The sequence below is a fragment of the Sarcophilus harrisii genome, chromosome 5, assembly GCF_902635505.1.
Source record: "Sarcophilus harrisii chromosome 5, mSarHar1.11, whole genome shotgun sequence".
Lineage (NCBI taxonomy): Eukaryota > Metazoa > Chordata > Mammalia > Dasyuromorphia > Dasyuridae > Sarcophilus > Sarcophilus harrisii.
This window is the reverse complement of record NC_045430.1, coordinates 221567048-221586312: the sequence shown is the minus strand read 5'-3', so window position 1 is coordinate 221586312 and position 19265 is coordinate 221567048.

Sequence of the window (19265 nt, the reverse complement as noted above, 5' to 3'; positions counted from 1 at the left end):
TCAGTTGTTGATTTGTTAGGGTTAAGATGCTCTCACAGGCTTTCCCAGAGTCTATCTGACCTGAGCAGAGTACCCTTTTCACCCCAGTGAAATAGACTTTTCTTGTAGCTTTTTCAGTCTACCTTGAGCCGGAGAGTGCTTTCATTCTGTCAGACTCTGTTCAGAGACTTGATTTCATGTGATTTTCAGGGAAACTGGGAGAGGTCCAGCAGCTTCCTGACTTTACCGCCATCTTAGCTTCACCCCTGGAACTCTGGGCCCTTTGTTAAGTGTTTTACTACATCATAATACATAGATACCCATTTCTCCTACCCATCAGGCCAGCTATGCTGAGTAGCTACCAACAATAAATTTATTCTTCATGAAATAAAAGTTCTCTCCAATTACTATGCTTTTAACTCAGACACATGTATGTGAAGAATCACTCCTTAGGTTTCTGCTCAAACTTTGCCAGGCAACTTTGATGAAACATTTTAAATTAGTTATGTAATATCCTGCCTGAGTCAGTCATAGCCCTGGAGAGAATAGGAATTAACACATTTGCCAAATTATTCAGTGATTTCTATGAACTGGAGAAATGGCCAATAAGGACCAAATGATGATCTGAGATGAACTAGAACTATAACCCCCAACAGGCTATGTATTAGCTTCTTCCTCTTTATTATATGTGCTATTAGAAAAATCCTTAAAGCATATCTAAAGGCATTATATCAACATCTTCTATGGTCTTTTCAAGTTTTCTGGTCTCTCAATTTAGATAAAGTGTTTAGTTCCATTTTCCTTGCTTTTAAAAAATATCTTTATACTGATCAAGAAGGAAGCTATATATTTTGAACATAAGATATGAGAAGTATATGTTAGCTAATGGAAGAAAAAATGTGCTAACTAAAAAACTGAGTAAACAAGCCAAGAATCATTTATATATTACTTAGAAGTATGTCTTCATACTTATATTCAACAAAGGTATCCCTGATGGGTCTAGGTATTTGTTGCTAACATAAGAAAGGAACATGACCCTTGGAAATCTGACAGGATTAAAGAGTACAATACTTCTAGTTATTTAACCTTTCAGGTTATTTCAATTCCAAGTTGATCATACAGTAGCTTATTGTATAAGATCCTATAGTTATAATGAGTATGAGACTTCACCATATATATCTTGAATGAATCACTTAATTTCTCTGTTTATTCATGTGAAAATGGGGACAATTAGGTTAATTCTCTCCATATAATGAGGTGGCACAGCAGATAGAGTGCTGGACTTAGTCAGGAAGACAATTTCCTGAGTTCAATTTTGGCCTCAGACACTTACTAGCTGTTTGACTTTGAACAAGTCACTTCATCCTGCTATTTCAGTTCCTCATCTGTAAAATGAGATGGAAAAGGAAGTAGCATACCACTACAGGATCTTTGACAAGAAAACCTCAATAGGGTCACAAAAAGTTGGACATAATTGAAATGATTCAGTAACAACTCTACATAATAAGATTATTTGAGATAAATTGTACATATACAGTGGATATTTTATAAAGCACTATAATTTATCTAGACTTCAGTTAACTTGACTATGCAAATAACCAGAAGCATTCTAAACTTTTTTGAGAAAGTTATCAACAAAGTGATGATGTTTATCACATTCCTTTGGGGAAAATGTAGCTTTCAAAGTAAAGCTTTGAGGTGAGTATAGATAGGCAAATTTTCCAACTTTTGATACCTACACAGATAAGACAGGTTAGAAATATGTACTCTATGAACTTATTATAAGTTATGACTAAGAAAGCTACAAGATTTTTAAGTATCGTCTTTAAATGTCTTTCCTCAAAGAAAGAAAAAAATTATGTTTAATAAAATTTTCCCATCAAATCCATGGTATATCAGAAGTCTTAGTGCTGTTTTAAACTCTTAAGTCTATAAAGAACAATGTCCCTGTGCTGAGTATGTCCTACTAGAATACGGAAACAGAAAATAACAACTTTATATGGAACTCTAAATTTTACAAAGCATTTTCTTTACAATCACCTTGGTACAACTATCACAATTCCCAAATTACAGATTCTGAGAATCAGAAAAGTTGTCATATTATATATATATATATATATATATCCATCTATCTATCTATCTATCTATCTTTACACATTCAAGGTCATAAAATATCTGACATGGGACTCAAAACTAAGGGTCCTGATTCCAAGGCCACTAGCCTTTCCAGTATAACACCATGTGAGGATCAGAAATGAGCAGCCAGCAAAGACAAACTCCAAATTATAATCTGAGCTATAATTATTTACACAATTGTGCTAAATTGTAAGCAGAGGCTCTATTTTGTTTATCTTCTAATCCCCATCACAGCCATTATAACATAATTATTTAGCTATTTTTGCCAGCTTATAAGTAGAGACCTTATCTTGTTTTATGTTTGCATCCCCATCACCTGGTACTGAACACTGTACACAGTAGGTATTTAATAAATGTGTACCAAAGCACTAGATTTTGAAAATGAATGCTGCTGCCAATTTCTGCTCTTCTTTTTCAACAATACTAAATGTAAATATACCATATCATCACATTTTATAAATTTGATCCATGTGAAGTGTCTCCAGGATCCTTCTGGGGCAATATGTAATTTTGCACAGGGGATACCACCATTTTTTGCCTTTTATCTGAGTTATCTTATAATCCCTTTTGATTTCTTTTGATTGGGTTTTTGAGCTCTGGTTCTGCCTGCAAGGTACAACCTAATGTGATTGTGATCCCAGTGCAGTGTTTATGATGAAGATATTCAGATCCCAGCACTAGGCAGGGAAGCCTGAATCTTAACCTCAGTGATGAGACTGATAATTACCATGGAGAGTAAGGATTGCCTGATTCTGTGTGCACTCTGCCCTTCAAAAGCCCGGGTTGCCAGTCCTGGTTCTGGCACCCTTGAAAGGGGCGGCACCCCTAGCTTGCTTATCATCTTTCCAGCCCAACGTAAGAATCTCATTCCCATTGCTGACAATCACACCAGGGAAATCAAAAGAAAAGTCATTGAATAAAGCTTCAATTCGTCAGCCTGAGGCTCTCTCCTTTAGGATCACTTTTTATCTGGGGCCACTCTTACTTGCTCTATCTGTTGCCTGAATCTGCTTTACTTTACTCCTTCATATTCTAATGCACTCTTCACAATATCCACATTCTCTGGCTCCTGAGAACAGACTAATTGAGAGGGTGTGCTGTATTACAAAATACGATTTGCCTAAAAAGGAGATTACCATCTAGCTCATTAATTTTACATTACCATACTGTGCTTCTATTGATGTTATCACAATGCTTTCTACAGCTCCTCACTGAGATTGCAAAAATACACAGATTGTGCAGTCATTAGGAAGACTAAATGATTTTTTTTTTGAGTGATGTGAGAAAAAGAAAAACTTTTCAAGATCATTTTCTCTGGCTTGAGTAAAGAGTTCTCTGTCTACAGGATTTGTTTACATGTAAACAGTCATGTGAAATATATATAGAGGAGTTGGACTTAAATAGTTTCAAATGTTTTTCTCCTTTTCTCAACCCCTTCGTGTTCTACCCATTGAAACTTTTCTCTTCCTTCATGATCCAATTCAGATTCCCCCTTTCTCTATTCCCCTCTCCCAACAAATAGAATACAATCTCTTCCTCCTTTTCTTTCACATAATGTTCTTTGGAGTTTTCCTTTATATTTTTCACATTATTCCTGGTACCATATTTGTTTGTGTTTCCCCAATAAATCTTAAGCTCCTAGAGAGTAGGGATGGCATGAGTTTTTATCTTTCTGTTTCCAGTATATAAGCATAAATGCTTTTCATAGCACCATAAAAATGGGGTCTTTCCATATTTCCTTTTCCCTTTTAACTAAATATTTGAATGGTAGTAGATGGGTAGAGGAATTATAATAATCAAATGAGTAACCCGCAACCAGGAGTACACAAAAACACTTTTTAAAACACTTTAAGGGCAGGTTATTCATTTTGCAAAAAAGATGCACTGTTGGATTCTTTTTGGTAGAAACTGCGCCTGGTGCATATAAAATTTAATTCATTTTATAAGAATTCAACATATATTAAAACATATATATTAAAAACTTTATAGAGACTCTGGAAACTAAGTATGTGGTGCTTCAGTTCTCAAAGTCTTAGACTGTGATTTCTAAATCTACCCAAATTAAAATGTTTTGAATCGGGACATTCAATAAGTTCCAAGAAGGCTATATTATTTGACTCAAAAAGCCTATTTAGTCTTCCAGTTTTCTAGATGAAAATGAGAAAGGTAATAACCTTGGAAAACAGAATAGAGTCCATTTCTGAACAAATATATAAAGCCTTTTTTAAAAATGAAGAGTTTATAGAGAAGAATCAAACCAATCTCAAGAATTAATCAATAAAAAGGAAATATATTTCAACTTTGCTGAATAAAACCCCTAGGATTTAGAATCTAGGCATTGTTGATAGTAAAACTGATTCCAGAGTTTCTCTCATATCATTTAAACTTTCTGAAAATACTGCTTTGAAATTCCTTTTGTTCGCCGTCCAGCCAAATCCTGCCAATAATCAAAGATAACTCCCTGGTTATCTTCTTTAATGCCACCAGCAGTAGTTTGTTTCTAAGAAAGGCAGTAAGTCACCATTTCGGTGATCTACTTTTATTTCCAAAAGAAATACTGCTCATACTTCATCTTTCTAAGAAAATTAATAAATTATAAACCCATTAAATATGATTATCAATGGGAAAAAAATGTGATGGGGGGGGTGGGGTGGGCAAACAGTCTGAGCATAGGACCTGGAACATAGTAGGTACTTTAAAAATGCCTGTTGACTTGACTTGAATTTTTCAACCTTGCCTTTAGCTGCTATATAACTTTTCACATCTTTTATATTTTGCTTTCCTCCTAGGTCATAATCCTATTAAAGGTTAGGAATATGTCTGAGATGATTTTAATTGCTTATCTCCTATTACCATCTGACATATTACTTATTACCACACACACAGGATTCATAAGCCTTTAGATCTAGACGTTTTATAAAGTACTATAAAAATGTTAGTTATTTTATAGATGGGAATCTGAAGCCAGGAGAGATGAAGTTAGATTTAAATCAATTCATCACACATTTAATAGGCACCTACTATGTGTCAGTCATTGTGTAAGATGTTAAGGATACACACACACACACACACACACACACAAAAGGGAACAATTCTTACCTTCAAAATGATCACATAATATTGTGAATGACTTGCTCAAGCTCCCATGGCTAATTATTATTGGCAGAGCTGGTCTCCTGATTTCTAGCCCAGTGTTCTTTATGTAGCATATACTCAATATATATTCATTATTTAATTGATTAATGCAAATTCTTAGCCTTCAAAATGTAATAAATAATTGCCCATAAAGCCCACTTTAAAATATTGAGACGATAAAAAAGTGAGGGAAGGTACTCCTAGCTCTGAAAAAGAAGAATGGTGTCATATACTATTGTGCTATCAATTATGCTACTAATCTAAGTCATCAGCAGCAAATGTTAGGACAGCAACCGGTTCACCTTGAAACTTGGGCTTCTGCTTGGTATTGCCAGGTGTTCTCCACAAAGAGGTCATTTGTAACAGGTTGATTTTCAAATTCTTGCTCTTTAGTCTTTTCAGTTCAATTTATGTTCATTTGCATCACATAAGAGTGTCAGATACAGCATTGGCTTTGGAGTCAGGAAGATTTCTGCCTCTAAAACATAAAGCTTTGTAATTCTAGGCATAGACATCATAATAGCAGATGTCAATTAGCAAGATAAACTATATGGATAAAGCACTGAGCTTGGAGTCAAGGAGATCTGAGTTTAAATTTGGTATCACATACATGTGTGTGACCTTAGGCAAGTCATTTAACACTATTTGTCTCAGTTTTCTCATCTATAAAATGAACTGGAAAAGGAAATGGCAAATCTCTCCAGTATATTTGCCAAGAAAACCCCAAAATGGGACAAAATTTTAGATATAATTGAAATGACTTCTTATCGGGAGCTCCCTAAACTAATAAAATTATAGATTTAATTCATTTAGTTGATTAAAGATAAGGAAGGCACTGATCTGATCCAGATTCAATTTATTATCTTCTTATATGCATTTCCAAAAAAGGTCATAAGATTCTGAGGTCTTATTTCCTCTCATACGTTAAACTAATGCTTCTGTGCAGATCACTTCCAATTTACCATATCCAGTCCTAGTCTCTTTCCTAAACTCCAGTCTCCAATCTTTTCTCCTGGACATCTATCCTTGCATAACCCATGAGCACATGAAATCAATATGTACCAAACTGAACTCAGGAATGAGTGACACCAAAAAAAAAAAAAAAAAAAAAAAAAAAAAAAAAAAAAAAGCCAGTGGAAAAGGTTTCTGCCCTCGGTTCTAAAAAGGTATGTATAGCAGATGGGGAAGAGGAAAAAGGAGGGTTGTGGTTGACTTCAGCCAATCATTATTGACTTCTCAGAAGTAATGGAGTTCACAGGACAAACCTTCACCTATGAACCCTTATTAACACCTTATAAAGGAATCTCACATTGTAGCACTTGGGCTTTTACTCAAAAGATGGATTTGTAATTGCTAAATTAAATTACTAAATTACTTTTTAAAATTTTGCATATGCTACCCATAAGCACCCTGGGATTTTTATGAATAATTCTTTATATTTTAGTGATAATGTTTCAGGAGCCACAACCTCTGATAAGACTTTGTATGACTTTTCCTAGAAAAAAAAATCTATTATATAACATAAGGCATATTTGTGATTTTTATTCCTTATTATTTATATGGTTGATATTATCGGTATTGAAATCAACATGGTAGAGTAGAAAATAATGTCAGATTTAGAGTCCAAGGACCTGGCCTAAAATTCTAGTTCTGCTACACATCATAAATATGACATTGGGCAAGTCATTTAAACTCTCTTGGTCTCAGTTTCCCTAAGAAAAAAAGGACCACTAATATCCCTTGCAGTTTTAAATCCATGGTTCTAACATCCATTTAACAAACCAGTGATATTTCCAGAAAAGAAATGATTATTGTTATTCTTGTTCTTTACTCTCTTCTTAGAAAATGCAACAAGCTCATTTCTAAGTAAATCAACAAAAAAATGAACAAGTATTCATTGAACATTTACTATGGACCAGTCACTAGGCTAAGCACTGAAGATACCAAAAATAAATAAATAAAAATAAAAATAAAGGTAATCCCTGCTTATCAGGAGCTTACACTCGGTAGGGATATCAGCATATAATAATTTGTGTGTATGTGTATGTGTATGTGTATACATATATATATAATATACATAAATACATGCACATACAGAGAGGCTATGAAGATAAAAATAACTCCTATATGAAAAATCACTTATTTTGTAGTGGGAAAGAACTAGAAACCAAGAGTTGGATTGTCCTTTTGTCAGAGAATTTGCAGAACAAATTTTGTTTTTTGCACATAATGGAATATTATTTGATTGTTGAAAATGGCAAAAAGGATGGTTTCAGAGAAACCTAAGAACATTTGTGTGAACTGGTAAAGTGTAAAGTGATGAGAACTGGAACAATTGATATAACATTACGAAAAAATCTTTGAAAGATTTGAGAAGTCTGATAAATGATTACATAAATGATTACATTTATTAAACCAATGAGGATTGTTGATGAAACATGTTACTCAACTCTTAACAGAGAGGAGATAGGCTCAAGATACAGAATGTGACAAATGCTTTCAGACACAGCCAAGATTGGAATTTTATTTTATTTTTTGCCATATTTAGTGGTCTTTTATATTTCAACCCTTAAATAATAATAAAAAATAATAAAAGCAGATGAATGTATAAGACTTTGCTTTCATTTATGAAGAGTATGTAGATGACTGATTTTCACATAGCCTCAAGCACCCTCCGTAATACAAACTAAGAAATATTGTGACACCAAAGTTTAGCCAAGCTTCCAGGATGCTGATAGTCCTTTCCTCAACCTTTAAAAAGTGTGAATTACCAACAGGCCTCTGGAAAAATGTGCAGTTGCTCACTGAGCTTGCCCATTTCTGAATCCCTATGCCAATGTGCCTCACTTTTATTCTATGGATTATAATTCAGGCTTTCTTCCATGCGATGATCCAAACCAGCCTCTAATAGAAGGGAAAAAAAACTAAAAAACAAAAAAGAAGAAGAAGAAGAGAGGAGAAAAAGTTTATACTGTGATCACTCAAAGACTCAAAAGTCCTCAGCATCTCTGGCAATTTCCCCCAGATTCAACTTTCTCATTTCAAGTTAAATGAAAAGCACATTACCATCCTTCAATGACTTACTGTAAGGGAAACAACAGCACAAAGCAACCAGATCACACAGGCCAAAGGAATAATACAAATTGAATGTCTGTGTTAAGAGAAAAATACACATTACCACCCACCTGGTGAGGAAAGTTACAGGTGATTGGCCTGGTCTGACAATTGAAAAAGGACAGGTTTGGGCACTCAAAAATGTAATCAAGCTCATACAAAGGGGGCTGTGTGTATGTGTTTTTTAATAAGTTGTATCCATCTGCAGCAATATTCTAACAGCAGTCCTTGCTTCTCTTCCTTGGCTAGCTCCCCACAGTGCAAAGCCCTGCAATTATTCTCCAAAACTGAATTGTTTCACATGCAGAAAATGGTCTATCAAATGTATGCAGCTACTCAAGGAAACTTCTTGAGTAGAATTGTAGGGTCTCAATAGTAGAAGGGAACTAAGATGTATCTAACAAAAGCCTAAACATTCTTTTACAATATCCCCAACAAATGACCCTCCAGCTTTTACTTGTATATACCTCCAAGATTGATTACCTTCCAAGCAGATCACTTTATGAGTGGATAGTACTCGTTTATTGTGATTAATAGAAATAATAATAATTTATTGGTGTTTGAGCTTATCTTGAGTAGGCACTAGTGGGGACTCATGGCATAAGCTTCTGAATTCTGTGACTTTAATCCATTGTCCTTGACTAACAGGGCATATTATCTACTTTTTCATGATATAATTACTTTCAACAGAATTATGGTGCTAATAATAAAATTACTAAAATATATTGAAGCTTACAAAATGGTTTATTTAGAAATGTAGAGATAAATACAGAAATAGAGATGTAAATACATGTGAATGTATTTAGAGATGTAAATGTAGATAGAAATAGACATTTTATAGTATTTCACCCTCACAAAGAACTCAGAGAGGTAAATGCTATTGTTATCTCCATTTCACAGACGTAGAAACTGAAGCTAAAAACAATGAAAGAACTGTTCCAGTTTATACAATTAATAAGTGTCTGAGGCAATATTTGACCTCAAATCTTTTGGACTCAGTTCTGATTCTTCTACTCACTACAGTACCTAACAGCTTTGTTAAGAAATTCTTCTGTAGGCTAAACCAAAATCTCTCTCCTTGCAACTTCTATCCGTTGGTAGAGTAAGTGTATATTTATTGCTACTCATTATGTTGCTCTATTTTAAACATCTCAGGCAAATGTTTGAAAGCAGTCTCATGCCAAATGAACTCATATTAACTGAATAGCAGAAAAACAAAACAAAATGTTATTGATAACTTTACAGATTTTATTCTCACCAAACCCTATGAGGTAGATGCTATTATTATGCTATCTTACAGTTGAAGAAACTGAGAGAGACAAAGATTAAATGACATGGTCAGAGTCGCAATTTAGTAAGAATCTGAAGCTAAATTTGAATTTGGTCTTTCTAACTCCTAGGAAGTTAGGATAGAACATTGGATCAGGAGTCAGAAAAATTCATCTCCCTAAGTTCAAATCTGGCCTCAGGTTCTTATTAATTGTGTGATATTGGGCAAGTCACTTCACCCTGTTTGCCTCGGTTTCTCATCTGCAAAATGAGCTGAAGGAGGAAATGGCAAATGATTCCAGTATCTCTGCCAATAAAATCCTAAATGGGATCACTAAGAGTTAAGTATGACTGAACTACAACAGCAACAAAAGTGTTATGGAAAGAGAACTAGATTTGGAATAAAAAAAAAAAAAAAACATTCATCTTCAAATCCTGTCTCTCACATTATAGAACCATGGACCAAGTCAATTGGAACACCTTTGAGTTTTAATTTCCCCATTTGTAAAATGGGCCTAATACCTTCCTCATAGGACTATTATGAGGATCAAATGATAAAGTAGGGAGAAAGCATTTTATAAACCTTAAAGTACTAGAGAAGTGCCAGCCATAATAATAATTGACATTTACATATCCTCTCAAGGTTTACCAAGTGTTTTACACAGATTATCTCATTTGATCCTCAAAACCCTTTCAGTTAAGTGCTACAAATTATAATTATCCCTGGTTTACAGATTAGAAAACTCAGGATGGGGGATATATAAATGATGAGCTTTCATGGTTGGTTAATTCCTTAGGCAGGATTGAAGTTGATCTTCCTGGGTAGAAAGTTCAGTATGCTGTCCACTATCCCATGCTGCTTTAGTGTTACTGTTAATTCAGTCTCCCCAGTGAAGTTAGAACAGAGATTATTATTCCTATTGTATGTATGCCATGATCCTTTTTGATAGTCTGGTAAAGCTTCTAAGAATATTCTCAGAATAATATTTTCAAATATATAAAAAAACTACATAGGATTACAAAGGAAACTAACCACTTGAAACAGTTAGCTAAATGATTTTCTCATCTAAGATCATGGACTCCCTGAAATTAATCTTTGGATGCCCGGGAGGTTCATGGATACTAGGTTAAGAACTCCCAGGTTAGTGCCTTAAGTATATGGTGAATCCAATAAATCCAGAGGAAGGGAAAAAAACAAAATATGGAAGAAACTTTTTTTTTAAGAACACACAGTATATGTGTAATCCAATTTTTACCAGGATACTTCCTGTCCCTGGGATTCTTGTAAATTCTTAAATTTCCAGGCTTCAAGTATGGCTAGAAGTTGCTCATCTATTCAAAAAGCAAACTCTGGGAGAGCTACTCCAAGCAAAGAAAACATATGGTCTAATTTGCTGAGAGATGGGATGGGAGAGAAGAGTTCAAGAGGTGCCCTGATTTATTTTTGGAGGAGAAAGGGACTAAGCAGTCTGGTGTGTAGGCTGCGAAGTAGGAGGGTTTTTTTTAGCTGTTAAAAAAGCAGGTGTGTATGCTGACATCATTTATTCTAAAACCAGATTACTTTTAAGGAGCTGGTGTGTCAAAGGAAAAGTGTGTCAATGGATATGTGAGAAATTTTTTTTAATCATGGCATAAAGACACTTTTGTTTTCTTCCTAAACTACACTCTGGTTAAGAGGATGACAAACCTTTGCCCTGGCTTTGCAGCTACTTCCCAAGGGGCTGGGACTCTAAGTGATTATTGTTTCAGGAACATAGATATCTGTTTAATTGTCATTCCCCCTTCCTAGTTAGCCATGACAGCCATATGCAGTACAAAAAATTGCACAATCATATTGTGAGCATAACAATAATATACAATCTAGGGAAAGGGACCTGTATGTGCACGAATGTTTGTGGCAGCCCTTTTTGTAGTGGCTAGAAACTGGAAACTGAGTGGATGCCCATCAGTTGGAGAATGGTTGGCTAAATTTTGGTATATGAATATTATGGAATATTATTGTTCTGTAAGAAATGACCAACAGGATGATTTCAGAAAGGCCTGGAGAGACTTACACGAACTGATGCTGAGTGAAATGAGCAGGACCAGGAGAGCATTATATACTTCAACAACAATACTATATGATGACCATTTCTGATGGTCCTGGCCATCCTCAGCAACGAGATAAACCAAATCATTTCCAATGGTGCAGTAATGAACTGAACCAGCTACGCCCAGAAAAAGAACTCTGGGAGATGACTAAAAACCATTACATTGAATTCCCAATCCCTATATTTTTGCCCACCTGCATTTTGGATTTCCTTCACAAGCTAATTGTACAATATTTCAGAGTTTGATTCTTTTTGTACAGCAAAATAACAGTCTGGTCATGTATACTTATTGTGTATCTAATTTATATTTTAATATATTTAACATCTACTGGTCATCCTGCCATCTGGGGGAGGGGGTGGGGGGTAAGAGGTGAAAAATTGGAACAAGAGGTTTGGCAATTGTTAATCCTGTAAAGTTACCCATACATATAACCTGTAAATAAAAGGCTATTAAATAAAAAAAAAAAACAATAATACACAATCCAAAATGGAAGGTAAATTGACAAGATGTAGCTTTATATGTCCAGCTCTTATCTTAGAAAATAAAACTTAGCTACAGATTCTTTGGTTTTGGATGCTTTTGTACCAACCTGTTCCTATTCTAAGTCCTTCTTTCCCTGGCTGTTAGTGTAGTTTATTTTACCTTTTTAGTTCCTTCCTAGAGAAAACTATAAGGATACCTATATCACCTATATCACAAGGATACCTATGTGACCCAGTAGATAGCATGTTGTGTCTCAAGTCAGAGAAATCTTAATTCAGACACTAGCTGGGTGACTTTCTTTGCCTCAGTTTTCCTCAACCAAAATGAGCTAGAAAAGGAAATAGCAAACCATTCCAGCATCTTTGTCCAAAAATCCTCAAATGGGATCACAAAAAATTGGACACAACTGAAAAATGGCTGAACAACAATAGGAAAAAGTAACTATTTTAAGTCTTATTTGCTGAGTCTTCATCTATACTGTATCCATTAATAATGGGTATCACCCTAACTAAGGCTTTGCCCTCAACTTTTTTCTCTTTTTGCTCTACATCATCTCATTTGGCTATTATATCACTTCCCATGTATTCAATTATTTTCTCCATGCAAATGATCCCCAGATTTATATATCCAACCTTATTCTCTTTCCTGAGCTGTGGTTACTCATCTTCAGTTAACTCTTGGACATCTCAAGGTGCATGGGCTATAGACATCTGTAGCTCAATACATCCAAAAGGGATCTCGTCTTTTTGCCAAAACTCTCCCTTCTTCCTAGCTTCTCTACATTATTGTCAATGGAACTTCTATCTTCCTAGTCACCCAGGCTCAGAACTGAAGTGTCAACTTCTACTCAAATCCAAGTCAGTGCCAAAGATTGATATTTCTCCTTTTACAACCTTTCTTGTATTGTCTTTTTCTCTTCACTCACATAATAATACCCCTAACACAGACCTTTATCTCTTTCTTCCTAGACTTCTAAAATAGTACCCAATTGAGTCTCCATGTTTTGTCTCTTCTTACTCAGATGCCAAGTGGATTTTTCTAAAGCATAGATATGATCATTTCACCCCCTTTTCTGCTCACTGAGTGGTTCACTTTTACATCTAGGATCAAATGGGAACTTCTCTAATTTTTAATTTGGCTATATTATATCTTTCAAGCTTCCTATATTTACTTCCACACATTATAGGATCCAGTTATATTGGTCTGCTCACAGTTCCTTGAATACAACACTCCTCCTTTCTCTATGCATTTATATAGGCTGTCCGCCATGCCTATAATACCCTCTCTCCTTAGTTTCCTTGATTTCCTATAAAACTGAGTGCAAATTACACTTTATTTAGGAATCCTTTTCTTTGAAAATTTGCAAATGTCTCTTCTTTCAGATAATCTTTCAACAACTCTGTATATATCCTATATCAAAATAGTTATTTACATGCCTTTTCATTTAGAAGCCATATTCCTTGTAGACAAGGAATGTCTTCTGCTTTTCCATGTATCTTCCATGCGTAGTACAATGCCTAGTACATTATCGGCATTTAATAAATGCTTGTTAACTGACTGACTGAAGAAGAGGGGAAAAGCTGGGTATGACTTAACAATGCAATGTCTGGGAAGGGAAACATCAGGAAAGATATTGAAGAGTTCAGAGGAAGGATTGCTAAAGAGTCTACCAATTGGAATTGTACATACAGCAGCAGAGGACACTGAGTAAAATACTGAACTTGGAATCAGGAAGATCTTATTCCTCCCTCAAATACTTAGTGGATGTGTGATCCTGGGACACAGGGTGACATCTATAAAATTGGGATGATAAATTTCATTTCACTGGGTTGTTTTGGCACTAGAATGAGAAAATATTTGTAAAATGCTTTTCAAATTTTAAAGTGCCAGATAAATGCTAATTATTATTGTTTGCATTATTATTATTCCAGCTAAGAGAAATGAGAAAGTTTTGAAAGACAAAATTCTGAAATCACAAAGAGAAATGGTTGTCATGAAGAAGATCAGGGAGTGCTATATAAAGAGATACATGTGAATGCACAAAATTCATGTGCTAACATAAAGCAAATATTTTTAAAATATCCACAGACAGTGGAAGCAATGACAGGTAATAAAAGAGCAATAAAAATGCAATGAAAAAAGAATTTCAGGAGGACAAAAGCTTAGAGTGAGCAAAGGATTCAGGGTAACCACCAAAAAGGAGGGCCTTTTAAAAAAAATCTCTTACCAGGGACTGAAGACCAAAAGAAGGGCAGGATTACTATTCTGAATGGATGGGATAGTGATCCTAGAAAACATTTTGTTTCTATTATCCCTGCCAAGGATAATTATCTTTGGGCTTGGAAAGGAAAGAACAAAAATGATTATCAGCAATTTGAGACCCAAGATAAAGGAGAAAATCTTAAGAACTGCTAAGTTTCTTCAATGGGTTCATATCATCAGACCCAGATGAGTTATATCGCAGGGCACTGAAAGAACTGTATATTCCTGTCTCTTCCATTTTTCTGGTGAGTACTCCATCATCTTGCCATTTACCTAGGCTCATAATCTTAAAGCCATTGCTGATTCTTCATTTCTTTTAATTCACAAATTCTTCTCTGCCATCTGACTACTTACTAAGTTTTGTTGATTCTATCTACACAAGAACTCTCATATCTCCTTCTCAACCCCCTCAACTATTAATTCTGTCTCCTTCTAAAATTACTTTGTATCTATTTACCTGTGGATGTGTTGTAGTCCTGCAATATTCTATAAACTTAAAGTCAGGGATTGCTTTGCTTTTATACCTTTGTTTTTGTATTCCCAGTGCCTAGGCACTTTTTAAATGCTGAATTAACCAGACTTGAACTGAGTCATTATTGGCAACTTTTGAAAACTGTCAAGTAGGACAAGTGCCCAAGACAAGGGCAAACATTCTAATTTCAAAAAATGAAAAATGATAGAGATTTATAACAACAAGCTAATAAATTTGATTTTGACCCACAGGAAATTCTAAAATGAATTTCTGAAAGATAGTTCTGAGAGGGGTATTTTTAAAAAGAGCACTAAAATCCAATATGGCTTCATAAAAAAAATCATGCCAAACTAACCTTATGCCCAATTTTGAAATGTGTTTAGATTGATAGAAATGTTAGAGCTATACTATACCTGACTTTGGAAAAACAACAACAAAATTAACCAAATTTAATATGCTATTCTTGTAGCCAGTATTGAAATATATGAACACAGGTAGCTTCAGAGGTTTATACTATGAGAGCAAGAACAGAAATGAAAGAAGATGCAAAGTGATGGGGAAGATCAATGTGAAAGGGATGCAGAAGTTTGTCATGACGGCCATGCTTCTCACTGGAGCTGGCTATCAATTCCATTCATCTTGCTCCAGGACAAGCTAGTTATGATCAGATGTGTTGGATTTGACCAGTGACCAGATAGGAAATATCATTCCTCCTGAGTTTCTGTGTTTCAAGTTATCATGCTCCCATTCATTCCTTGAATTGACCAAGACCTTCCAATGTAATTTTTGTGGGCAAAAAGTATTCTGTCTCATGGGTAGTATGAATTAAGCATCTTTGTTTTAAAAATGACTCAGATGACTTACACGAATTGATGGTAAGTGAAATGAGCAGAACCAGGAGATCATTATACACAGCAACAACAAGATTATATGATGATAAATTCTGATGGACGTGGCTCTTTTCAACAATGAGATGATTCAAACCAGTTCCAATTGTTCACTGAGAGCCATCGACACACAGAGAGAGGACTGTGGGAACTGAGTGTGAATCACAACATTGTATTTTCACTCTTTTTGTTGTGTTGTTTGCTTGCATTTTATTTTGCTTCTCTTTTTTTCTTGTGCAGCATTATAATTGCATAAATATGTGTGCATATATTGGATTTAACATATATTTCTACCATGTTTAACATATATTGAACTACTTGCCATCTAAGGAAGGGTGTCGGGGAAAGGATTTGCAAGGACTAATATTGAAGAACTGTCCTCGCATATGTTTTGAAAAATAAAAAAGCTTTAATTTTTTAAAAAAGAGAATAAGGTAAAAATAAAATAAAAATAAAAATGACTCAGATTATATTTCTAAACTTCTTGACTTCAGATTGATCCTATGCTAGGGGAAATGCCTGAGTCTATGTTTATTGTTTATTATTAGACACTGTCTTCTTATTTTAAATCATATTTATTTATTTATTGGTTCTATGCTAATAGTGAAAAGACTGTTTGCAACATTTTCATGGTTTTTCTGCCTTTGTGGGGAGCCAAATTAATTGGGCCAAGGTTGCATAAGTAGCATTTATTGACATTTCAACATACGCAAGAGGAAGTGGGGTTAACCAGTGTGGGGGGACTCAAAACTATGGGTTATTTTGGTTTTGCTTTGGTTTTGGTGTGTGGTAGATCCCCAAATCTGTTATGTCCTTAGACAGCTAGAGGTATGACCCCAGCACAGGAGGTGAAGCTGAGAAAAAGAAAGTTGTTGACTCTGGTATCCTCATGCAGCATCATAGCTCCTCAGCATTTCCATATCAATGGAGATGAGCTTGGAATTATCAGTAAAGTAAGAAAGTGACTATCAGTGCCACCTGATGACTAGACCTAGATGATGGCATGTTAGTAGATTTCTAGCTAATGATGTGGAAAATGGTCAGGATCCAAAAATCTCTTCAGCGGCAAAAACAATGAGTCATATCTGATAAGATGAAATTTAATGGGGGATAATTATAAAGAACTATGCCTGGATTTCCAAATCAGCTAATTACAGCATGGGTAAGGCTTCTATGAACAGTATTCAGAATATTTAGGGAAGTGCTAACTTACTATGATTCAAAAGTATCATATGGCTCTCAAAAAAAAAAAAACTAATGCAATCTTTGGGTTAATTGAGAGAAGCAAAATTTCCAGAACAAGGAAGAAGATAATTCCACTGTACTCTATCTAATTTGGCCACATCTGGCCCATTGTGCTCACTTCTGAGCTTCATAGTTTAAAAAAGATTGACAAATTACAGCACAGCAAAAGACAGGTGTCCAAGGTAGAGAGAGGCCATTCCATTTAAGGATCAACTGAACAACTTCAGTCTGTCATTTTTCAGTCATTTCCAAATCTTCATGACCTCTTTTAAGGTTTTCTTGGCAAAGATACTGAAGATTTGCCATTTTCTTCTCCAGATTATTTTACTAATAAGAAAATCAAGGCAAACTGGATTAAATGATTTATCCAGCTATGGCCAGATTTGAACTCAGGAATATATCTCTTCCTAAATCTGGACCCAGCATTCTATCCACTACACCACCTAATTGACTTCAACTGAAGGACTAGAGATATTTATTATAAAGAAGAGAAGGCTTGGGGGAAACATGATAATTGTCTTCAGCCATTTGAAGGGCCTGTATATGAAACGAGAATTAGACTAATTCAAAAAATAAGAGTTGCAAAACACCTTAGAGTTCATCCAATCAATGCCCTGATTTTTCCAGATGGGGAAACTGAGATCACATAGGTATTTAGTAATAAAATGATGATTTGAACACAGAACTAATACACTTGCTGTATCTAAATGTATGTATCTAAAACATAGAACAAAATGTATAAATAATGGAGATGTAGATTTTAATTCAATATAGAAAAAAAACTTTGTAATATTTTTCAAATCTAAACTTGTAATTTCATTGGCATGGGGAAAGAAATTCCCTCTATTAAAATAAGGCAATTGTTCCACTTATAGAATTGTCTACAGCATTGTGTAGCTGTACACAGCTGTGTAGCTGTACACAGCATTGTGTAGCATTTTCTGCTCAGGGTTGTGTAACAACAACAACAACATTATTTATATAGCACTTGCTATGTGCAACTATGCTGGACACATTACAATTTACAATGTATTTGAATCTTCTAAAAACCCTGAGAAGTTGGGGCTACTATCATATAGCCAGTATACATTAGAAGCAAAAATTAAACATGAATCTTCCTAATTTAAAGGTAAGTTTTTTTTATCCCTCACATTATACTACTCTCTCTCTTAATAAACAGAAAGCAGAACACACAACTTCAAGAGGTAGTGAGCTGCCCCATTCTTCAAATGGTGACTTAATCACTACTTGTCTGGAGATGTATGGGGAGTTTCTGTTCAGGTATAGATTGAACCACATGGCCTTTGAAATGTGAGTGTCTGTGATTAAGGGGAAAGGGAGCATCTGTTTCCTCCCCATGGGGAAAGTCACCTCTATATCCTTGGATCACTACTCACATAATCTATGGCACTCCATTTCCGAGGGCTGCCTCTCTTCCCAGTACCCAGTGAAGAGAGGACCAGACTTTGAGAGAGATGCATATCTACCCTTCCCCACCCCCAAATTAATTTCCCTCAGGTACAAGAATTGTTTTTGCAGCTCTGGTGTTTACACATGCAGACTAGTTTTTTTTTTTTTTTTCAAAGTAGTTGGATTCAGTCATATTCAACAGTTAAACTGGGTGATTTAACAAAATTAAACTAATTTTGCAAAAAGCTGTCTCAGTTCACTTGTCTTTGAAAATGGCTTATTAAATAGAATATAACTAGAAGAGATGCTTTGATTCCCAAGAGGAGAAAGTGTTGTGTCAATGTGGTTGTCTTTGTGGTGATGTTTATTTATTTTTCCACACTTCCCAAGTCAAGTGACTAATACCTCTTTAAATAGGAACAGGGTCATTTTAAAGAAAGCTAAGGAACTGAAGGAATCTTGGGAAAATCTAGAGAAGTGTTCTAATGGGATGACAAAGACAAGACTCTCACTTTTCCTGGGGGAATGTTCTACTCTGGTGGGGGCTTCAATTACAAGTTTCTTATGTAACTTAGAGACGATGAAATTTTCATCATGCTCTCTATAACTTCAGGTGCTTCTAAAACAAGCTTTGCAGACAGATTCAAAAACCTGCAAGACAAAAGAAATTATCCTCAGCCATGCCAACTTAACTAGGTCCTGGTGATGGTATGAAAGACTGTCATTGAAGATTCTAAGCCTAGAGACATGCAGTATGTAATCACACAGATGTGGAATAGAAT